Raw genomic sequence first — 25,112 nt, 5'->3', positions numbered from 1 at the left:
GTGTTTTCTGAGATGGACTTTTCAAACTTACATGGTTTTGCCATATTGTATATTCTATTTTATATTCTAGAGATATTCTGTGTCTTCTTCGAATGATTGGGTAGTCCAATAATATTGCATGTATAAATAGCTATACATTGTAGAAGATATTCAATTTGAGATAATCTTAATTTCCTTAAAACATTATTATTATGCTGCATTATACTATGCATTTTTCATGGGTTCAGTGTCCTATTGGTCAGATGAAGTTAGTCATACCACCAGCAGATGGCAGTCTGGCATAAGCTGATACATATAAATCATATTCTATGCAGGATCAAATGTAATAAGGGCGAGTTCTATCCTTTGGGATTTCGCTTGAGAAGAGCAGGGACAGAAAATCCTGTCTAAAACAACAAATCCAGTTTAGGAATATCTAGAGACAAGAAGCGGGTAGTTATTTGACCTGCATATTATTTGCTTGTATGACAGCAATAGCTCACAGTGCAGACTCAACAATGAGGCTACATTTAACTCCATTCATTGACAGATTGGCCAGATGTGCCATGCTTCTCCAAGACTGTGTTACATGAAATCTTTCCTTTTTATGAGCCATCAGAAAAATTCTGACTTCTGAAAATTCTGCAGTGTTATATTGTCCAAAAATATCACGCTGTCTGATACTGAGTTTTTATATTTTATGTGAACTAGGAGTTAATCTGAGATTCATAAATAACTTAGGGTCGAGCTGGGACAGGCTTCTTAAAAATAATAAACGTGTACCCACATCCGTCCCTATCTCTCAGGCACTGGGAGATGGTGTTGGATGGGAACTTCTGGCCGGCGGGAAGCTCCATGTGCACGGATTCTGTGTCCCTGTAAACAAAAGGAGCATGGATCAGACGGACCGGGGCGCCGGAGGAGGTGAGTTCATGTTTATTATTTTTAAAAAGCTCGCCCCAGCCCTAAATTATTTATTAATCCGCAAATTGTCCCTTTCAGAACATAAATGTATCCCTTTCATCTTGTCTAATTAGCCATATTACATAAATGCACAAGCACCTCCTCCATATTCCACATAATACCTATGGAGTCATAATATGCAGTACGATAAGCTAATAATAATACCATTCATTGACCAAAAGATGTTTTACTTGCCTCAAATGGACCCGGTCAACATATTGTACACCATTAAAATGCCCTCTGGTAAGTTATAAAATGTCCTATCTAGTATCAGTCATGGTAAAAGTCACCCATTAACCTATATAAAAATCACCCCCAAAGCAATATTCCAATGAGCTGAGAAGAGTCACTTTTAGCCTCCTTGTGGAGGGTGGAGTGTCACTTTCCTCTAAATTGTGTTCTATAGCACCCACACAATGCTTTTGGTGTTATTTCCTCCTTCTGTGTATGTGAGCTAAAAAACAGGAAATATAGGTATGCAAAGACTGGAGTCTTTAAGGTAAGGAATTGGATCCATCTCGCATTGCTTAGTATGGTCTTTAAAATTTTGTGTCTTAGGTTCACATTAAACCAGAGATGAATGTGGTAAAAGATTATATTTTTATCTTTAAAATAACACATAGGGGGCGTGGCTGGACCCTGGACGTGATGGCCGCACAGTAGAGGAGCTCCGCAGCCCCGGTGCCGTTTTAGCCTTTAAGGAGGGGATTGATCCTGGCCCCTAAAGTGAAGAAGGCCCCCAGAAGGGGAGAGAAGCCCCCGGGACCCCAGAAAGAGGAGTGGGTAGGCGATACGCCACTTACCCGCTTCCTCCTCCGCTCCACAGCCGCCTCCATCACAGGACCACGTGCTGCACGGAGGCCCGACAGCGCGCAGACCCCGGGATCGCACCTCGTGGAGACCTCCAGCATGGCTCCGAAGCCGGCCGCGGGTAAGCGGGGAACAGCGGGGTCCACCGCAGCACCGCCTACACATAAGGACCGCAGGGCTCCCACCGACACCTCGCACGCCGCGCCGACCCGCCATCTTGGCCCCCAGCCAGCCCAGCAGCGCAGCTCCCCTGAGGCGCAGCAGCGCCAGAATGAGGTGCAGCAGCGCCTGAATGAGGTGCAGCAGCGCCAGAATACGGCGCAGCTGCGCCAGAATGAGGAGCTTCAGCAGAATCCCGACCCGGGAGCCAGTCATGCTGGAGGTAAGGCCTTATCTCCAGCACCATCCCCAGACCTTGATTGTGGCCCAAAGAAGCTAGGCCAGAGGGAAAATGGAGGACATGGAAGACACCCTGGGGACCCCCTGCTGCGATCCCCCCAGTTGCCACAGCCAGGGGAATTTGTCCCTGGAATGCCATATATCCCCAGATCGCATATAATGGAAGACGATCTGGGCGCTACCCCCACTCTCACTCGCTATGCTGCACCCTCCCCAGAGTGGGAATCATCGCCTGAGCACTGTGGTGTGGACACTATGCCAGATAAGAGACCACCGACTTCAGAACCGTACTGGCACGCTCACCTCCAGAATTTGCCTACTAAAGAGGACTTTAAATCTTTAATTGCTGAAGTCAAAGAGGCGTTCAAATCTGAAATTTTGGAGGTACGACGTGATATTCAGTGCATGACGCAGAAAATTGATAATTTAGAAGCTGAACAGGCGGACTCAAGGTGTCAGATTTCACATACGCAACATGCTGTGCACTCTCAATCTGTCACACTACAAGAAATGGCCAGACACCTGGAAGACCTCGATAACAGAGGAAGACGTAACAATATTCGGGTGAGAGGTCTATCGGAGGTGGAGGGCAAAGAGGATGTACGTGTCACGCTACAAGCTCTCTTCTCAGCGCTATTGGGGGAGCCGGAAACACAGGTGAAGCTTGATAGAGCTCATAGAGCATTAAGGCCTAAAGCACTGGGAGGAAACCCGCGGGATGTTATCTGTTGTGTGCATGACTTTGAATTAAAGGAACGCCTCATGCTTGCGGCAAGGAAAAACAAGAACTTTGTTTTTAACGGAGATGCCATACAACTCTACCAGGATCTTTCTGGGATCACCCTTCAGAAGCGGCGGATCCTACGACCGTTGCTGGATATTTTACGTGAGAATGACATAACCTACCGCTGGAATTTCCCCTTTGCTCTGTCTGCCACCAAAGATGGAGTCACGGCAACGCTCTCTGTGATGGAGGAACTGCAGGAATTCTGTGACATCTGGAACATCCCGACCCCGCGACTGGATGACTGGGGGAGTCTCCCCCCTCAAATGCGCCAACCACAAAATAAGAATCAACCGCAACAAAAGAGACGAAGACCACGAACCAGAGCTCCATCCCAGGACTCTTATGAATAGAAGAGGATGCTTGTTGAATACATATCCTTTATGGGGTTCTTGCATTTGATTGCTTATAGGGGGTCTTATGTCTGCTTGTGTCTGCATATACTAGGGGTATTTTCCCCTCCTTAGTTATACGGGAAGTAATATGCACAAGGGCACCGGGGCTAGTCCCTGGATAGTTAGTGATTTATCACTAGGAGGTGGTGAACCCAGATCAGCCGACTATACTCCCCCACATTAGGGGTAGACCGGCTGAATAGACCTACACCAGGGTCAGGAAGCTTTTCCTCTCCCTGGTTATAGAATTGGAAGTTTATCCTTGTTTTCTTATTACTTTTTTACTTGTTTTTACTCGTCTTGATAGTTTGTCTTGTGGTGTGTGTGTTTTGTCCCCCCATTGTCATACCCCTTGTCCTAGTGTTACTGACACCTTAGGCTTTCATACGCCGTCATCCTCCTATATCCCCATACCAGAGCCTACTACACAAGCTGCGCACGGCCATTCCCACCCCCTCTCCCCCTCAGGGCCTGTTCCGCCGTGTATAACCACTCACCATGGTTCAGCTTTTGACATTAAATGTGAAAGGGCTCAACTCTGCTCGCAAACGCCGACTTACGCTCAATGAGCTTAAGAGAAGTAGGGCAGATGTGGTGTTCTTGCAGGAGACACATTACGATGCGACAGGGAATTTTAATTTTGCTAAACATCTTTACCCGGTATCTTACATGGCGTCCACTGAGAACAAAAAAGCGGGAGTGGCGATCTTGTTTTCAACCTCGTGCCCCATAGTACCTGACATTGTGACATCAGATCCCATGGGCCGGTTTATTTTTGTCCAGGGTAAAATGTTCGGTTCGCCTGTAATTTTATGCAATATATATGCCCCCAATTCATCACAGGTCCGCTTCATTACCAAAGTCCTGAATAAATTAGCTAAACTCCCAGCAGCACCCCTACTGATAGGAGGGGACTTTAATGTCATTTTTTCAGAAAATATGGATCGGCTGGCAATTGACTCCAATCCCGCCACTAGATCGCAAAGTACTACATCAGCGGCCTTCCGTAGAGTCATCAGGAGATTTGCCCTGTATGATCTGTGGAGGGTGGGTAACCCGGGTGACCGTTCGTTTACTTTTTATTCTGCCCCACATGGCACCCATACCCGTATAGACTATTGGTTTGGAGATATACAATTCTTGCGAATGATGCATTCCGCAGAGGTGGGGAATATATCGTGGTCAGACCATGCGCCAGTTCTCTTGCAGCTGAATGAGGGCCTCTCTACAACTAGGGTATGTCACTGGCGCCTAAATGAATCCCTTCTTAAAAAACCCCTGATTAAGGAGGAGCTAACTGGGGCATTAAAGGAATATTTCCAGTTTAATGAGGATTCAATCCCCTCTATCCCGGTGATGTGGGAAGCTCATAAAGCGGTTTTTCGAGGTCATTGCATAGAACAGGGAACCAGACTGAAAAGAAATAGAGCTCATCTGGAAAAGGAACTAAGAAAGGAGATTGGCAGGCAGGAGACAGCTTTGTTAGCTAAACCAACCAGGAGGAGACTCCAACAGCTAATTGAGGTCAGGGAACAGTTACGAGAGGTCCAGACCCAGGCGGTTGAGAAATTGCTGGTGTTCACTAAGCAACGGTACTATGAGCAAGCGAACAAACACCATTCTCTCCTGGCAAAACAACTGAGGGAGAAAAGGGACCACCAAACCCCCCATCTCATACGGGATTCCGGGGGGAACTTACTGCATGACCCGAGAGCGATCGCCTCTCGTTTCCAGGAATTCTATGCTAAACTGTATTCCCTGCCAAACACTCTGCCACTGGACGAGACCCTTAGAAAAACGCTACTAGTGGATTTTTTGAATTCTTGCTCACTCCCTGGAATCCCCTCTGAGGCTATAGAGACACTTAGCTCAGAATTAACATCGGAAGAGATAGAGGAGGTTATTAATGGAATGCCTAATGGCAAATCCCCGGGCCCAGATGGGCTCACGTATCTTTACTATCAAACCTTCTCCCCTGTGTTGTTGCCACATATGACAAAGGTATTTAATGCATTCTTACAAGGTGAGCCTATGCCTACAACTTTTACGCATTCTTACATCACTCTTATTCCCAAGCCCGGGAAAGATGCAACTGATTGTGCTAATTATAGGCCAATTGCACTTTTGAACGCAGATTTAAAAATTTTCACAAAATTGTTGGCCAATCGGCTGATTCAATGGATCCCCCAAGTAATCCATAAGGATCAGGTAGGCTTTGTACCAGGGCGGCAAGGTGGTGACAACACGAGGAGAACAATTGATCTCATAGATGTAATTAATAAACAAAAAGACCAGGCTCTGATCCTCAGTTTAGACGCTGAGAAGGCGTTTGATCGCCTCAGCTGGCCCTTTATGTTTCAAGTGCTTGAACACATTGGAATAAGAGGTCCCTTTCTCCAGGCTTTGAGGGGGTTATACTCAAATCCCACAGCTGAAATTAAGCTCCCACATGCGTCTTCCCCACCTTTGCGGATAAGGAACGGTACCCGCCAGGGTTGCCCACTCTCTCCCCTCCTGTTCATACTTTGTATCGAACCTCTGGCCTCCATCATCCGACAAGATCCTAATATCCATGGTATTATGGTTAGAGATAAGGAATTCAAACTGTCTTTATTTGCGGATGATATTTTACTAACTATAACCCAACCTCTAATATCTTTACCCAACTTGCAGGCACGGCTGCAGCAGTATGGTCGTCTCTCTGGTTATAAGGTAAACCCTTCAAAAACGGAGGCTTTGCCTCTTAATCTTGACCAATCACTGGTAGACCAACTGAAAACCACATTTAGATATAACTGGAAAGCGGATGCCATTAAGTATTTGGGGATACAATTGACTCCCTCTTACAATACGCTCTATGCACAGAACTTCCCCGGCAGTTTCCGGGAAATAAGGACTCTGCTTGACAATTGGAATAGTCTCCCCCTCTCCCTTTTTGGTAGGATAGCAGCGGTTAAAATGACCATCTTGCCCAAGCTGCTTTACCTTTTTGAAACCTTACCAGTCCCAGTCCCGTTAGGGGTTCTGAGGTCCCTGCAAGCATCCATAGTACACTTTATCTGGGCAAAAAAGAGACATAGAATCTCCAAGACTGTCCTCATCGCCCATAAATCGAAGGGTGGCCTATCGGTACCAGATATAACCAGATACTACTGGGCAACACATCTACGGCGCATCCCAGCATGGTCCAACTTGCTGGCTTTCTCCAAATGGATGGAGATAGAGAAATTATGGCTGGCTCCTTTTCACCCTAACTCTTACCTCTGGCCTAAAGAGGCACCTGAGCTACCTGACTCCCAACTAGGCCCCATCTCATTCACAATTAAATTGTGGAGGGCCTGTTTGGCCAGATTCCCACTGGTCTCTCAGTGCTCTCCCATGCAATCTTTCTTACACACCCCCCTCATGCAACAAGCCGGAGCAGGGCAGGAAATTAAACCCTGGCACGAGAAGGGTTTGTTTAGGTTTGCAGATATTGTGGACTACCGAGACAGGAAGATATTACCTTTCACTGCCTTACAGGATAAATTCCATCTCCCGCATACGGCAAACTTTCACTACATTCGAATCAGACACTTTTTACAGTCCCTAAACAGTGCCGAGATGGTTTCGGCGCCCACCACATTTGAGCACATTTGCAAAACCGCCACCCACACTTCTGGCCTTATATCCGACATCTATATGATCCTATTACACCCAAGCTCAGATGAACCTATTGCACACCCGTATATGGCCAAATGGGAGAGCATAGTGGGGAGTCCAATATCCCAAGACACATGGCAATTGATCTGGAATAGAGCGGCTAAAACCTCCTTGTGTGCCACACATAAGGAGAATCAGTACAAACTAATGTTGCAGTGGTATCATACCCCGTCCTTGTTACACAGGCTCTTTCCAGATACACCGGATACTTGCTGGCGATGTGGCTCAACTGGTGGAACTCTCCAACACATCTTCTGGACATGTCCATTGGTGCAGCCTTTCTGGCAGGAGGTTAGGTCTCTCCTGCGGGAGGTTGTAGCGGTGGACATCCCACTCTCCCCACTATCTTATTTGCTAAATGTCTTTCCTCAACCCATGGCCAAGACGGCTACAAAATTGAGCCTACACATACTCACAGCCGCAAGGTGCCTGGTAGCACAATTCTGGAAAAGGCAAGCCCCCCCTTCCCGAATGGACCTTCTCTCCAGGAATTCTATGCTAAACTGTATTCCCTGCCAAACACTCTGCCACTGGACGAGACCCTTAGAAAAACGCTACTAGTGGATTTTTTGAATTCTTGCTCACTCCCTGGAATCCCCTCTGAGGCTATAGAGACACTTAGCTCAGAATTAACATCGGAAGAGATAGAGGAGGTTATTAATGGAATGCCTAATGGCAAATCCCCGGGCCCAGATGGGCTCACGTATCTTTACTATCAAACCTTCTCCCCTGTGTTGTTGCCACATATGACAAAGGTATTTAATGCATTCTTACAAGGTGAGCCTATGCCTACAACTTTTACGCATTCTTACATCACTCTTATTCCCAAGCCCGGGAAAGATGCAACTGATTGTGCTAATTATAGGCCAATTGCACTTTTGAACGCAGATTTAAAAATTTTCACAAAATTGTTGGCCAATCGGCTGATTCAATGGATCCCCCAAGTAATCCATAAGGATCAGGTAGGCTTTGTACCAGGGCGGCAAGGTGGTGACAACACGAGGAGAACAATTGATCTCATAGATGTAATTAATAAACAAAAAGACCAGGCTCTGATCCTCAGTTTAGACGCTGAGAAGGCGTTTGATCGCCTCAGCTGGCCCTTTATGTTTCAAGTGCTTGAACACATTGGAATAAGAGGTCCCTTTCTCCAGGCTTTGAGGGGGTTATACTCAAATCCCACAGCTGAAATTAAGCTCCCACATGCGTCTTCCCCACCTTTGCGGATAAGGAACGGTACCCGCCAGGGTTGCCCACTCTCTCCCCTCCTGTTCATACTTTGTATCGAACCTCTGGCCTCCATCATCCGACAAGATCCTAATATCCATGGTATTATGGTTAGAGATAAGGAATTCAAACTGTCTTTATTTGCGGATGATATTTTACTAACTATAACCCAACCTCTAATATCTTTACCCAACTTGCAGGCACGGCTGCAGCAGTATGGTCGTCTCTCTGGTTATAAGGTAAACCCTTCAAAAACGGAGGCTTTGCCTCTTAATCTTGACCAATCACTGGTAGACCAACTGAAAACCACATTTAGATATAACTGGAAAGCGGATGCCATTAAGTATTTGGGGATACAATTGACTCCCTCTTACAATACGCTCTATGCACAGAACTTCCCCGGCAGTTTCCGGGAAATAAGGACTCTGCTTGACAATTGGAATAGTCTCCCCCTCTCCCTTTTTGGTAGGATAGCAGCGGTTAAAATGACCATCTTGCCCAAGCTGCTTTACCTTTTTGAAACCTTACCAGTCCCAGTCCCGTTAGGGGTTCTGAGGTCCCTGCAAGCATCCATAGTACACTTTATCTGGGCAAAAAAGAGACATAGAATCTCCAAGACTGTCCTCATCGCCCATAAATCGAAGGGTGGCCTATCGGTACCAGATATAACCAGATACTACTGGGCAACACATCTACGGCGCATCCCAGCATGGTCCAACTTGCTGGCTTTCTCCAAATGGATGGAGATAGAGAAATTATGGCTGGCTCCTTTTCACCCTAATTCTTACCTCTGGCCTAAAGAGGCACCTGAGCTACCTGACTCCCAACTAGGCCCCATCTCATTCACAATTAAATTGTGGAGGGTCTGTTTGGCCAGATTCCCACTGGTCTCTCAGTGCTCTCCCATGCAATCTTTCTTACACACCCCCCTCATGCAACAAGCCGGAGCAGGGCAGGAAATTAAACCCTGGCACGAGAAGGGTTTGTTTAGGTTTGCAGATATTGTGGACTACCGAGACAGGAAGATATTACCTTTCACTGCCTTACAGGATAAATTCCATCTCCCGCATACGGCAAACTTTCACTACATTCGAATCAGACACTTTTTACAGTCCCTAAACAGTGCCGAGATGGTTTCGGCGCCCACCACATTTGAGCACATTTGCAAAACCGCCACCCACACTTCTGGCCTTATATCCGACATCTATATGATCCTTTTACACCCAAGCTCAGATGAACCTATTGCACACCCGTATATGGCCAAATGGGAGAGCATAGTGGGGAGTCCAATATCCCAAGACACATGGCAATTGATCTGGAATAGAGCGGCTAAAACCTCCTTGTGTGCCACACATAAGGAGAATCAGTACAAACTAATGTTGCAGTGGTATCATACCCCGTCCTTGTTACACAGGCTCTTTCCAGATACACCGGATACTTGCTGGCGATGTGGCTCAACTGGTGGAACTCTCCAACACATCTTCTGGACATGTCCATTGGTGCAGCCTTTCTGGCAGGAGGTTAGGTCTCTCCTGCGGGAGGTTGTAGCGGTGGACATCCCACTCTCCCCACTATCTTATTTGCTAAATGTCTTTCCTCAACCCATGGCCAAGAAGGCTACAAAATTGAGCCTACACATACTCACAGCCGCAAGGTGCCTGGTAGCACAATTCTGGAAAAGGCAAGCCCCCCCTTCCCGAATGGACCTTCTCTCTAGGGTGAGGGAGACTCGTAGTATGGAGTACCTGACCGCTTCTCTGAATAATCGTATCCCCTTCTTTGATAAAACTTGGGAACGCTGGGATCGCTACTGGATTGAGGAGCGAGCACGAGGAGGAGAGTGATATGGTCATCCCCTTTTTGTCTTTACCCAATTGTTAATTGTTGTCATGGTGTGTTTGTATGACTGTCTTTCGTTGACACCCCCCCCCCCCCAACCCACCTCAACCGATTAGATGTAATGCAGATGTCATCCTGGGCAAATGTCTAAATACTAGAAAAATACTGCACGGTCAGGCTTAGGGTCCTGATACACCAATGGAAGATTCAAGCTGTTGAGGTCTTTTGAGACGAAACTTGTTTTTTGGTTGTATTGTTGTTGAAAAACTTTATTGTGCAATATGTACATGTTAACTTTTCTGTTACATTTCTTTGAAAAATGATAATAAAAATACAATTATAAAAAAAAAAAATAACACATAAATACACCTAAATAACATTGATTGTTATGCTATATAGGATTGTTTCCCCTAAATCCCTTCCTCATCCAATCCCTACCCTTCCTTGGTTGAACTTGATGGACAAGTGTCTTTTTTCAACCGTATAAACTATGAAACTATAAACTATGAAATGAAATAGTTTTAGGTGCTACACAGTTCAAGATAGTGGCAGCTGAATTGGCGCTACCACTCTGGCTTCTCAGTCGGACTCATATCAGACATAAAGTGACTCTTTACAGCTCTTTTGCATGTAACTTTGGAGGTGCAATTAAATAGGAAAATGGCAGAATTTAAAATAAAATGGGGACTGCTAAAAATAAAATCTCATACCTTACCTGAGGGTAATAGTTGTTAACTGGTGTTAAATCTTGTGACAGTTTCCTTTCACAGCAACATCAAATGATTTCCTAATATACTGCAAAAATAACATAATGTCACATGCACAGATAAAAATATAGCCCCAGTAGCGTACCAAGAACCCGATGGGCACGGGTGCTTAGAATGCGGAACCCCGCATGGCCCCTGAGCCATGCTGCTGGCCATCCTACACGTTATACTTCAGAACAAACATATATCATATATATGCTACACAGACATAAGGACACATACACAATGGGGCAGATTTACTTACCCGGTCCTGTCGCAATCCGGCGTGGATTCGGGTCTGCCGCGGTTCACTAAGCTCGTGCTCCCAAGTTCCTGCATTCGTCGCTTCCACGCCGAGGTCTGCTGTCGTTTACCTGCTTCTTCCCGGTGCTTTTAAGTGCGTGTCTTGTGACACAATTCTAAATGTTAAATCTTGCGCGCTGTCCGAATCCGGTTGTCCGACGACCCGCCCCCCCGATTTCTGTTGTGTTCAAGTTGGGGCCGATGGGCCAAAATCTGATCGCGTGCGTCATAAACACAACGAAAATGCGTCCGATGGACCCTTAGTAAATGAGCCCCTATATATGCATAACACACATATAAACAATGCACCATATACACTTTACACTATAAATATATATATATATATATATATATATATATATATATATATATATATATATTATGTCTCCTGGACATTTATCTTAATAAATGTGAAAAAAAGCATTATTTAGATACAGTATATACTATTTCCTCAAAGTGAATCCTCCCAATAAAGTGGCAACATTATTACTAGCGTACTCGAAACTGCTCGTTGCTCGGACGAATACTTCGCCCGCTCGAGAAAATGGCAGCTCCCGCCGTTTTGCTTTTTGGCGGCCAGAAACAGAGCCAATCACAAGCCAGGAGACTCTGCACTCCACCCAGCATGACGTGGTACCCTTACACGTCGATAGCAGTGGTTGGCTGGCCAGATCAGGTGACCCTGGGATAGACTAGCCGCTGCCCGCGCTGCTCGGATCATTCTGTGTCTGGATGCCGCTAGGGAGAGAGCTGCTGCTGGTCAGGGAAAGCGTTAGGGTGTTCTATTAGCTTACTGTTAGGCAGGAGTGATTCTCCAAGAACCCAACAGCCCTTCTTAGGGCTACAATAACGTTCTACTTTTTTTTTTTTTTATTTGCATCTAGTACCATTTTGTGAGGAATTAGCAGGGGGACTTGCTACCGTTGTGTTAAGCTCTTAGTGGCACACATATCCACCTCAAACACCAAAGTGGGAAAATTTAGTAGGGGTTGGATTTCAATTAGGCACAGTCTGCCATTTTTCCTTTTTTATTTTACGTTTATTTTGTTTAATAACTCAGTGTCATCTCATCTGGCATAGTAATGTGCTTTCATACTTGGCTAGAAAATAGCCATAGGAGAATCCAAACGGCTTACGCCTACAGTAGCGTTATATATTTGATTTCTGGTTGATCTGCTGGTGGCTGTACTTGCTGCAGTGCATCTACTAGCCAATTGTGAGCAATTTGTAGTGAGACTTGCGACCGCTGTGTTTTGCGCTTAGTGACGCACATATCCATTGCAAAGACCGAAGTGGGAAAATTTAGTAGGGGTTGGATTTCAATTAGGCACAGTCTGCCATTTGTCCTTTTTTATTTTACGTTTATTTTGTTTAATAACTCAGTGTCATCTCATCTGGCATAGTAGTGTGCTTTCATACTTGGCTAGAAAATAGCCATAGGAGAATCCAAACGGCTTACGCCTACAGTAGCGTTATATATTTGATTTCTGCTTGATCTGCTGGTGGCTGTACTTGCTGCAGTGCATCTACTAGCCAATTGTGAGCAATTTGTAGTGAGACTTGCGACCGCTGTGTTTTGCGCTTAGTGACGCACATATCCATTGCAAAGACCGAAGTGGGAAAATTTAGTAGGGGTTGGATTTCAATTAGGCACAGTCTGCCATTTTTCCTTTTTTATTTTACGTTTATTTTGTTTAATAACTCAGCGTCATCTCATCTGGCATAGTAGTGTGCTTTCATACTTGGCTAGAAAATAGCCATAGGAGAATCCAAACGGCTTACGCCTACAATAGCGTTATATATTTGATTTCTGGTTGATCTGCTGGTGGCTGTACTTGCTGCAGTGCATCTACTAGCCAATTGTGAGCAATTTGTAGTGAGACTTGCGACCGCTGTGTTTTGCGCTTAGTGACGCACATATCCATTGCAAAGACCGAAGTGGGAAAATTTAGTAGGGGTTGGATTTCAATTAGGCACAGTCTGCCATTTTTCCTTTTTTATTTTACGTTTATTTTGTTTAATAACTCAGTGTCATCTCATCTGGCATAGTAGTGTGCTTTCATACTTGGCTAGAAAATAGCCATAGAAGAATCCAAACGGCTTACGCCTACAGTAGCGTTATATATTTGATTTCTGCTTGATCTGCTGGTGGCTGTACTTGCTGCAGTGCATCTACTAGCCAATTGTGAGCAATTTGTAGTGAGACTTGCGACCGCTGTGTTTTGCGCTTAGTGACGCACATATCCATTGCAAAGACCGAAGTGGGAAAATTTAGTAGGGGTTGGATTTCAATTAGGCACAGTCTGCCATTTTTCCTATTTTATTTTACGTTTATTTTGTTTAATAACTCAGTGTCATCTCATCTGGCATAGTAGTGTGCTTTCATACTTGGCTAGAAAATAGCCATAGGAGAATCCAAACGGCTTACGCCTACAGTAGCGTTATATATTTGATTTCTGGTTGATCTGCTGGTGGCTGTACTTGCTGCAGTGCATCTACTAGCCAATTGTGAGCAATTTGTAGTGAGACTTGCGACCGCTGTGTTTTGCGCTTAGTGACGCACATATCCATTGCAAAGACCGAAGTGGGAAAATTTAGTAGGGGTTGGATTTCAATTAGGCACAGTCTGCCATTTTTCCTTTTTTATTTTACGTTTATTTTGTTTAATAACTCAGTGTCATCTCATCTGGCATAGTAGTGTGCTTTCATACTTGGCTAGAAAATAGCCATAGGAGAATCCAAACGGCTTACGCCTACAGTAGCGTTATATATTTGATTTCTGGTTGATCTGCTGGTGGCTGTACTTGCTGCAGTGCATCTACTAGCCAATTGTGAGCAATTTGTAGTGAGACTTGCGACCGCTGTGTTTTGCGCTTAGTGACGCACATATCCATTGCAAAGACCGAAGTGGGAAAATTTAGTAGGGGTTGGATTTCAATTAGGCACAGTCTGCCATTTTTCCTTTTTTATTTTACGTTTATTTTGTTTAATAACTCAGTGTCATCTCATCTGGCATAGTAGTGTGCTTTCATACTTGGCTAGAAAATAGCCATAGCAATAGGATAGCATCGTTTGGTTTTAAAAACTCAAAAACACAAAAAAAAAAAAAAAACACAAAAAAAAGTTAAAAAAAAATTAAAACTATAACTCTCATTTTAAAAATGTTTAACCCGAGGGCTAGGGGTAGAGGACGAGGGCGGGGACGTGGGCGTCCAACTACTGCAGGGGTCAGTAGGCCGTGGTCCTGGCCGGGGTGAGACACCACCTGCTTATGAGGGAGCAGGGGAACGCCGCAGAGCTACACTCCCTAGGTTCATGTCTGAAGTTACTGGGACTCGTGGTAGAGCACTGTTGAGGCCAGAACAGTGCGAACAGGTGATGTCGTGGATTGCTGACAATGCTTCGAGCAATTTGTCCACCAGTCAGTCTTCCACGCAGTCCACCCATGTCACCGAAATCGCCAATCCTCCAGCTCCTGCACCTCAGCCTCCTCCCCCCCAGTCTGCCCCCTCCCAGGAAAATTTGGCATTTGAACCGGCATACTCTGAGGAACTGTTTTCTGGACCCTTCCCACAGTCACAAACCACTTGTCCGGTTGCTGCTGAGCAATTTTCCGATGCCCAGGTTTTCCACCAGTCACAGTCTGTGGGTGATGATGACCTTCTTGACGTAGTGGAAGTGTGTAAAGAGGTGTCCGACGATGAGGAGACACGGTTGTCAGACAGTGGGGAAGTTGTTGTCAGGGCAGGAAGTCCGAGGGGGGAGCAGACTGAGGGATCGGAGGATGATGAGGTGACAGACCCAAGCTGGGTTGAGAGGCCGGGTGAACACAGTGCTTCTGAGACGGAGGAGAGTCCTCGACCAGAACAGGTTGGAAGAGGCAGTGGTGGGGCCAGACTGAGAGGCAGGGCCAGAGCTGGTGCATCAGCGCCAAATGTGTCAACTAGTGAAGCTCCCGTGGCGAGGGCTCTTGCGGCGAGGGCTAGATCTTCAGAAGTCTGGAGGTTCTTTAAGGAAACACCGGATGACCGACGGACTGTGGTGTGCAACATTTGCCAAACCAGGCTCAGCAGGGGTTCCACCACTACTAGCTTAACTACCACCAGTATGCGCAGGCATATGAATGCTAAACACCCCACTCAGTGGCAACAAGCCCGTTCACCTCCGGCCGTGCACACCACTGCTCCTTCCCCTGTGTCAGCTGATAGTCAGCCCCCTGCCCAGGACCCTGCCACAAAAACCCCATCGTCGCCTCCACGATCCTCCACAGCATCCACCAGCGTTCAGCTCTCCATACCCCAGACGCTGGAGCGGAAACGCAAATATAGTGCAACCCACCCGCACGCCCAAGCCCTTAATGTGCACATCTCCAGATTGCTTAGCCTGGAGATGCTGCCCTATAGGCTAGTAGAGACCGAGGCCTTTCGCAACCTCATGGCGGCGGCCGCCCCTCGGTATTCGGTCCCCAGCCGCCACTACTTTTCCCGATGTGCCGTCCCAGCCCTGCACCAGCACGTGTCAGACAACATCATCCGTGCCCTGACCAACGCCGTTTCTGACAAGGTCCACCTGACCACGGACACGTGGACGAGTGCTGCCGGGCAGGGCCACTATATATCGCTGACGGCACATTGGGTTAACTTGGTGGAGGCTGGGAGCGAGTCTGACCCTGCGGCTGGTCATATACTGCCGACGCCGAGGATTGCGGGGCCTACCTCGGTCCAGGTGTTTCAGGCCTACTATGCCTCCTCCTCCTCCCACCCCTCCTCCACCTCCTCCTCCAAACTACCATCCGTGGGCACGGCGCCATCAGTCGGTAGCTCTAGGCACAGCAGCAGTGCCGTTGCTAAGCGACAGCAGGCGGTGCTCAAACTGCTGAGCCTAGGCGATAAAAGGCACACCGCCCAAGAGCTATTACAGGGCATCACGGCGCAGACTGATCTGTGGCTGGCACCGCTGAACCTGAAGCCAGGCATGGTTGTGTGTGACAACGGCCGTAACCTGGTAGCGGCTCTGCAACTCGGCAGACTGACACATGTGCCATGCCTGGCCCATGTGTTAAATCTGATAGTTCAGCGTTTCCTCAAGACATACCCCAATCTGTCAGATTTGCTCACGAAGGTGCGCCGCATCTGTGCGCATTTCAGGAAGTCCAGCACAGATGCTGCCACTCTCAGGGCAGCGCAGCGCCGCCTCCAACTGCCCGCTCACCGACTGTTGTGCGACGTGCCCACGAGGTGGAATTCAACACTGACCATGTTATCCAGAGTTTACCAGCAGCGCCGAGCGATTGTAGACTGCCAGATGTCAACTTCCACCAGAACTGGTAGTCAGGTCAGTCAGCTTCCTCAAGTCTACAATGAGGAGTGGACGTGGATGTCTGATATCTGTCAGGTGCTGAGTAACTTTGAGGAGTCAACACAGATGGTCAGTGGCGATGCCGCCATCATCAGCCTCACCATCCCGCTGCTTGGCCTGTTGAAAAACTCTCTGATCAGCATGAAGTCGGAAGCTTTGCGCTCGTCACAAGAGACGGGGGAAGAAGATTCCCTTGTTGATAGCCAAAGCACCCTCAGGTCTGTTTCTCAGCGCATATCGGAGGAGGTGGAGGTGGAGGAGGATGAGGAGGAAGAGTAGGAGAATGTTGGCGAGACACAAGAGGGGACCATTGTTGAGTCCTTCACTGTTCAGCGTGTATGGGCAGAAGAAGAGGAGTTGGAGGAGTTGGAGGAGGAGGAAATGGACAGTCAGGCCAGTGAGGGGAGTGAATTCTTACGCGTTGGGACTCTGGCGCATATGGCAGATTTCATGCTAGGCTGCCTATCCCGTGACCCTCGCGTTCAAAGAATTTATTCCAGCACCGATTACTGGGTGTTCACTCTCCTGGACCCACGGTACAAGCAAAATCTTTCCACTCTCATCCCTGCAGAGGAAAGGAGTGTGAGAATGCATGAATACCAGCAGGCCCTGGTGCACAAGCTGAAACAGTATTTCCCTTCTGACAGCGCTAGCGGCAGAGTGCGTAGTTCTGCGGGACAAGTAGCGAGGGAGAGTAGGCGAGCAGGCAGCTTGTCCAGCACTGGCAAGGGTACGCTTTACAAGGCTTTTGCCAGCTTTATGTCACCCCAGCAAGACACTGTCACCTGTCCCCAGTCTCGGCAGAGTAGGGCTGATCTTTACAGAAAGATGGTGAGGGAGTACGTAGCTGACCATACCATCGTCCTAAATGATCACACAGCTCCCTACAACTACTGGGTTTCAAAGCTGGACATGTGGCACGAACTGGCGCTGTACGCCTTGGAGGTTCTTGCCTGCCCTGCCGCTAGCGTCTTGTCCGAGCGGGTTTTCAGTGCAGCTGGTGGCATCATCACCGATAAGCGTACACGCCTGTCGACTAACAGCGCTGACAGGCTGACGCTTATTAAGATGAATAAAGCCTGGATTTCTCATAATTTCCAATCTCCACCAGGTGAAGGAAGCTCAACCTGAATAATTGATCCACTCCTCCTCCTCCTCATTTTCCTCCTTCTCCTCCTCTTTGTACAGTAAAGCAGAGGAAACTGGCTATTTTTTGACAGGGCCCACTGGCTCTAGCTATAGTACTTTATGCATTTAATTTTTCTGGGGGGCCACCTACCCGGTCCTCTGTTTTAAACAATTTTTGGGAGTGCCACATACAGGCACTCAATCTATTCAATTTTTCTGGAGGGCCACCTACCCGGTCCTCTGTTTTAAACAATTTTTGGGAGTGCCACATACAGGCACTCAATCTATTCCATTTTACTGGAGGGCCACCTACCTGCTCCTCTGGTTTGAAAAATTTTTGGGACTGCCACATACAGGCACTATCCAAATTAAATTGTCTCCATAGCAGCCTCCACACGTTGTCTCCATTGCTACCTCCAAAAGTCGTCCATATAGCTGCCTCCATACATCGTCCCTTTATCAAACGAGGTGTGTCAGGCAGAAATTTGGGTTGTTTTCATGGATTCCACATCAAAGTTGTTAACTTTGTCGCCACCCTGCTGTGTTATCCACAAAATATACTGGCAAACTTTTATCATTTACCAATATTATTTCAGCGCTTCTTGCGCATCTGTTTACATTCCCCTCACCCGGCATATCCTAAACTTATAAGAACGCTACTACACTTGATCTTATACAAAAGGTTCTTAGAAGTGCTGTTTGGGGAGTAGCCTAGAGACAGGGGCTTGGATTGGCGAAAGCTCGCCTGGCAGCGGAGCGCCAGCTCCATGCGCATCAGCCGCTTCTTGCACATCTGTTTACATTCCCCTCACCCGCCATATCCCAAACTTATAAGAACGCTACTACACTTAACTTGGTGCAGGCTGGGACCGAGTCTGACCCTGGGGCTGGTCATATACTGCCGACGCAGAGAATTGCGGGGCCTACCTCGGTCCAGGTCTCAAAGGCCTACTATACCTCCTCCCAACCCTCCTCTACCTCCTCCTCCTCCGAATTACCATCCGTGGGCATGGCGCCATCAGTCGGTAGCTCTAGGCACAGCAGCAGTGCCGTCGCTAAGCGACAGCAGGCGGTGCTCAAACTGCTGAGCCTAGGCGATAAAAGGCACACCGCCCAAGAGCTATTACAGGGCATTCCACATCAAACTTGTTAACTTTGTCGCCACCCTGCTGTGTAATCCACAAAATATACTTGCAAACTTTTATCATTTACCGATATTATTTCAGCGCTTCTTGCGCATCTGTTTACATTCCCCTCACCCGGCATATCCTAAACTTATAAGAACGCTACTACACTTGATCTTATACAAAAGGTTCTTAGAAGTGCTGTTTGGGGAGTAGCCTAGAGACAGGGGCTTGGATTGGCGAAAGCTCGCCTGGCAGCGGAGCGCCAGCTCCATGCCAAGATCCAACTAACATAGTTTTAACTGCAGCACCTTTAATCTACTACTAGTTCACTGCCTCCATACATGGTCCCCTTATCAAACGAGCTGTGTCAGGCAGAATTTTGGGTTGTTTTCATGGCTTCCATGTTAACTTTGTCGCCACCCTGCTGTGTAATCCACAAAATATACTGGCAAACTTTTATCATGTACCGATATTATTTGAGCGCTTCTTGCTCACCTCCTTTGGTTCCTCTCTGCCACCCATTGGTTTGAAGCCTGAGTACATTTAGGGTATGTCGCCATGCCACTCTCTAGCCTGCTGCCGCTGCCTCTGCATGCAGTCCCCTATAGTGTCAGGGTCAATTATTGCATGTTTTAGATGCTATCTAGCTTCATTCTGTCACTCTGTCATGGCCATGCTGTTGCCCATAATTTTGGCATAATGGTGCGATTATGCAGCCTCAGAGGCATCCATGCATGCTGCCCCTGCTGTTTCCTGTCCATTTCCGTGGTGTTTCCATCCTTTTCTGAGGTTCCCAGGTGTTTGGCCAAGCTTCCCTGTGCAGAGCCTTGGTCCCCTTGAAAAATGCTCGAGTCTCCCATTGACTTCAATGGGGTTCGTTATTCGAGACGAGCACTCGAGCATCGGGAAAAGTTCGTCTCGAATAACGAGTACCCGAGCATTTTAGTGCTCGCTCATCTCTAATTATTACACAGGCTGTTTGTAGCAATGGTCTTTGCTTTGAGCCTCCACGAGACTCTAGGACAAGTATAAGGAGTCAGGACTGGTAATAATGTGGCACTTTCTCACCAGATGACTTGTTCAAGAAGATGGTGTCGATGAGAATCTTCCAGGGATTGTGAAACAGCGTTTCATGGATTCAAATAAATGAATAGCGAGAAGGAGGCCATTTGGAGGACACTTTTCTGCATTTCGGCTCCATAGCTACAAAGGATGAAAAAGAAAATACATTTTTATCTATAATCCAAAATAGTAATTTCTCTCACAGTTTGTCTCTCCGCAATCTTGTCCTGGACTCCCTAAATTCCTGGTTTTCCTTGCAGCTACCTCCCCACTTCCCCTATATATTGCCCAGCTGGGTCCTCAGGTTCTTCCTCTCTGCTATCCAGTCTGCGATGCTCCTCTTGGTGTCATGTGCCACGACGTAGTGGCCCCTCTCATCTCCCCCTCATATTGTGGCCCCTCATCTTCTCAATATATTGTGGCCCCTCATCTCCTCCTAATATTGTGGCCTCTCTCACCCCCGCCCTCAAAATGCAGGCTCTCATCTGTCCCTCAAATTGTGGCCTCTCATCTCCCCTTCATATTGTGGTCTGTTCTTCCATCTCATATTGTGGCCCTTACCATTGTAGCCCCTCATCTTCCTTTCCATTTTGGCTCCTTTGATATTGTGCCCTCCCTGCTCCCTCGTTTTGCTGCCTAATAAAAATAACATTAACCACGCTCTATCTTTTGTGGCTCAGGCAGTCGGCCCAGTAGAATTCATAGAAATACATTGGGGTGTGTGATATCCACTGAAAAAAATCATCTAATACATGACCTCAAGATCTGTGAGGTCATCTATTATAAAAATGTGTATATTAGGGGATTTCATGAATTCACAACAGTACTAGAGACAAGGACTATTAAATTCCTACTCTAGTCAGATATTAAAGGGTTAATTCTTCAGAATTCTGTGTCATAGATGCGCTGATGTCATAGTTCCCACTTTGGCTAATAGACAAGGAAACTGACCAATCAGAAGCAAGATCCTACAGCCACACCCACCAATCAGGAGTCATATCATGCTGCCACGCCCACCTGCCTTAGGTATTACTTGCCGATGCCAGTCAGTAGGGGTAGGCACTGGGTGGTGGGACGTCGAGGCGTGAAGAACCGTGGATTTATGGAAGCCTGGACCGATGGAGCCGTGGACCAATGGAGCCGTGGACCTCGGGATCCCTGGACACCTGGCTAACTGGGTGACAGATATTTATTGGCAGTAACCCTCTAAGCCCAGAGGAAGGGCGATCCTTCAGCCATGGGTTCCCTAGAGGTTTCCTCCACAGGGGGTTTTTCCTCTCCTGAGTGCTGAAGGGTGACTCTTCGTGAGTCGAGGGTCTGCCATGGGATGGGATTATAAATAAATATTTGGTCTTTTAATTCCCAATTATTTATGTTTTGTCTATTTATTGGGTCTTCTTTGGTTTAATTCATTTTTCTTGGAGGTTTTTTGGGCATGTGAATACAAGGTCTGTGAACATCACATCTCACAGGGTCATAAGGAGAACACAGGGAACATTGTCCAGTAACTGCTCCTAAGGATGCACCTACCCCAGTAGTTGCCCCTGACATATAGCACAGGTATCACGTGTACACACATCCCTGAAGGAACGAGGCCTAACATAGGCCATAACTGTCCTGTTACCCATAGCAACCAAACGCAGCACAGCTTTCATTCCTCAAAGTTTTCTCTTAAAATGAAACCTGCTCTGTGATTGGTTGCCAATTGATATACAGTAAAAGTAGTTTCAACAACAAGTAAAGAATATGAAAACAAAAAACTTCATTAACCTATTGACACTCAGTGAAGGATATATCCATCACTGGAGCTGAGCCGGTATCAGGAAGCCGGGGTATCATCTGCAACTAACAGCTGACACCCCAGTGTCACTGTGCTGCTTTTTGGGGGGTGCCGACCGTTGCTATGGCAACCCTGATGTCCAATCAGGGTCACACAAACAGGATATTACAGTCTCGATGTCAGCCTATGCATAGGGTGACAGTGATAAAACCCTGGAATACATCAGTATTGCTGGGTATTATAATGAACAAGCAAACAGATGATTGATTGTTCATGTCCCATAGTAGGGCTAATAAAAAATGTCTACTGAGATGAGGGTGTTGAGGTCCCCAAATGACCCCCCTGTACTGGACCCCATATGTCCCCTCTGGTACTAATATGTGGGTGCAGATCCCCTGTACTGACATGTGTGTGTAAAAGACCCTGTATGTCCCCCTGGTACTGATACGTGCATGTGATCCTTTATGACCGCCTGTACTGAAATGTGGGTGTACAGGACCCTGTATGTGTCCCCTGTAGTTATATGTGGGTGCAGGTGACCATTTATGATCCCCCCTTAACTGATATATGGGGACTCAGTACCCTGTATGACTCCCTGTTCTGATATGTGGGTGCACATGACCCTCCCTTGTACTGATATGTGGGTTCAGTGGACTCTCCAACCTGCACCATACACACAAGAGGAGTCTGATCCTACAACCATGCAGTAAATCCTTTTGGTCATGTTGTTTACTATTGCCATGACAATAAACCCTCTCCCTCAAACTTATTGGATGAGGCCCAAACGTTTGTTTACAACTGAGGACAAACCATAGAGCTCCAACTGCACAGAGTCTCCTCAGGACAACAGACTGCGCACAGCGACACCATGTTTATGAAGACCAAAACAGACTGCTGCCCCATAGACTGGCCCCAACAATACATTATATATAGATTCACCAACAGCATTCAGACACAAAAATCAAATGCAGGTGTAATATATACAGTATATATACATACCCACACCAATACCCTCACATTACTGCACCTTACTGTATACTGTAGCACCAAAAATGTATTGCACTTCATGGCTGCCATAAGGCAGATACAGTATAGACATCGCTTACAGTATAAACCAGTCATAGCTCTGACCTTCTACCTCTGATCTGTCCTGGTCACCTCACAGATGACAATTCTTCTCCATCAATTACAGAACTTTCATAACTTCTCCAGCCGTGACTTATTGCTACAGAATTCACTACAAGGCGTCTCCAGCTCCGTGCAGTACATCCCAGAACCGTGCACCACAGTCACTTACAGTATAAGGTCACATAGATAAAAAACTCTCCTAATTCATATATGGCGCCCACTAATTTTTATCTAGCAACAACATCCTCTTATTAATTTCATGTTTACTCCAATTAATTAATTTTTAGCAAAGCAGTATGTAAGTATATAAACCTGCATCCCATCATTAATAATTAAAAACACAGCCCCCCTCGCTAATTCATATGAAGTTAGAAGTGACCTATCAAGGAGCCTCCATTATAATATACTGTCCAGGAGCCCATTCCCATATCCCTATACTGCAATGCCCAGGAGTGCTTTTCTCACCCACCCCTCCTTAATAATATAATGTCCAGTAGCCATTATCAACCCCCCAAATAATATACTGGCCTGGAGTATCGTTATAACTTCCCCTCACTTTATATACTGCCCTATATTTCCTTACCCTTGCACTGTAATATACTTCCCAGGAGTGCCTTTACCCCCCCCCCCCTCCCTGATAATATACGGCATAGGAGCCATCATCAACTCCCCCCTAATAATTTACTTTCTAGAAGTGCCTGACTGCCTTCATAGTCCCCACATTACAATCAGTGTTGCACCCACCCAAATACTCCTTTAACTATTATACCAGAAATAACCACAGACACCATTAACATTTCAATATGTGGTATGACAGCTTGGGTGACTGATCACCTCCCTAGTAGGGAACTTAGTAATTGCAGATGGAACCACTCCCTGGGAGGGAAACAGTTAACATATCACATGTCTGTAATCAATGAAATGCTGTTTTGTTACTGTAAAGATAGCTGGAAGCTGGTTGGACAATCCTGCCACCTCAATAGGGGAGCATAAAAACCCTTTGAGGGCGGGAGAACATGGTCTTAGTCAGTTCAGTCTTCAGTTTTATGGAAGCGCCTTTCTGTGCTGCACCATCCAGTGTCACACTAACAGGAAGCAGAGGTGTCAGCTGCCTGACACCTTGGGAAAGTAAGGAGACTAACCCCAGAGCAAAGGGTCCACTGTCCGATCTCAGCTCCATCTAGCAGGCCAGCCTGAAGTTACTACCAGGCTGTGAGCAAACCTTCCTGTGGACCAGCTATCTCTACCAGCTTTCCAGCCTGATTTTTGCAGCATTTTCATCCCATGTGGATGAATCCACAAAGTGATTTGTGGTGATCACAAAATTCAAGCACCAGTCCATCTCCGACCAGAATGCAGGACAGCTACAAAGATCAACACTGGAGGACCTACCCTACCTACACTACTTGTAGAGACTTTGTAATGCTGCATTATTCCAGTAGGGACACTGCAGTATTATTGAACACATGGCACAGAATTTACTTCCCTGATTATGGACGATCAATGTGATCAGGGCATCGTGGCAATGTGATCGGGTTTGTATCCAGAGAACATCTTCCATAAAGGAAGGGGAAACCATTTAAATTACATTTAATTATAAAAGTGCAGTGTTAAGCATATACACACAGTGAGGCATATTTACTAAGGGTCCGCAGATGCACTTTCATCTGACTGTTCACGGTTTTCAGGATTTGCGCAGCTTTAACAGGTATTTAACAGGGGTTTGTGCTGGGATTGTGTCGCACACGATCAGATTGTGGCGCAGAAATTGGGAAGGTGAAATTCAGCGGACCGGAAGGGGGAAGCGACACATGCAGGATATCGGGCGCACGATCTTAGTGAATCGCAGCACAATGCATGATAGTCGGACAATGCACTTTCGTGAATTCCGCGGGACCCGATAAGTTTACGTGCCCCAATGTTACAATGTTAGAAGTGGGGTAAATGAGAAAATAATCTCAGTTACTGGCAGTGTGAAATTATTTCAGGGCTTGTAAACCAAAAAACTGGTCTACAATTCCTGATAAATCTCCCTCATAGATAGAAATATAGCCAGACATCTAATATTGATCATTCCCAGCCTAGTGACTAAAGTGTTAAAACAGATTAAAATTCACTCAGTCGAGTGACTGGACGACCCTCAGTTACATCTGCAATATGATACATAATCCACGTAGCCTGTGCACATAACAAGATGTGCATTGGAAGACCCAGAACGGATCTGCATATGCCCGGAGAAGATAGTTCCACGAAATTGTGTCTTATCAACCCGATGTTGTCACACTAGTCCTAGGCAATCAATGACACATACACAATATGGCGGGAAATACCTTGTGCGTCACTGGAGACAGGAAGAGGTAAGTATAGAGTGTGGAAACAAAA

At 46.5% G+C, this 25,112-nt stretch overlaps 1 long non-coding RNA gene across 2 annotated transcripts; it reads right to left on the bottom strand.

Moving 5' to 3' along the window:
- Positions 1-222: 222 nt before the first annotated feature.
- On the bottom strand, positions 223-20,645 carry LOC140065668 (uncharacterized). Of its 2 annotated transcripts, none has more exons than XR_011848008.1 (3): positions 20,384-20,645; positions 19,829-19,963; positions 223-386 (listed from the first exon to the last, which is right to left on the bottom strand). It is a non-coding gene; the product is annotated as an uncharacterized lncRNA (long non-coding RNA). The 2 variants fall into 2 exon arrangements; XR_011848007.1 differs by lacking the exon at positions 223-386 and adding an exon at positions 788-855.
- Between the last annotated feature and the right edge of the window lie 4,467 nt (positions 20,646-25,112).

This window comes from Engystomops pustulosus, chromosome 6 (genome assembly GCF_040894005.1).
Source record: "Engystomops pustulosus chromosome 6, aEngPut4.maternal, whole genome shotgun sequence".
NCBI lineage: Eukaryota > Metazoa > Chordata > Amphibia > Anura > Leptodactylidae > Engystomops > Engystomops pustulosus.
The sequence above is the reverse complement of the archived record's forward strand: the minus strand, read 5'-3'. Positions and strand labels throughout refer to the sequence as shown.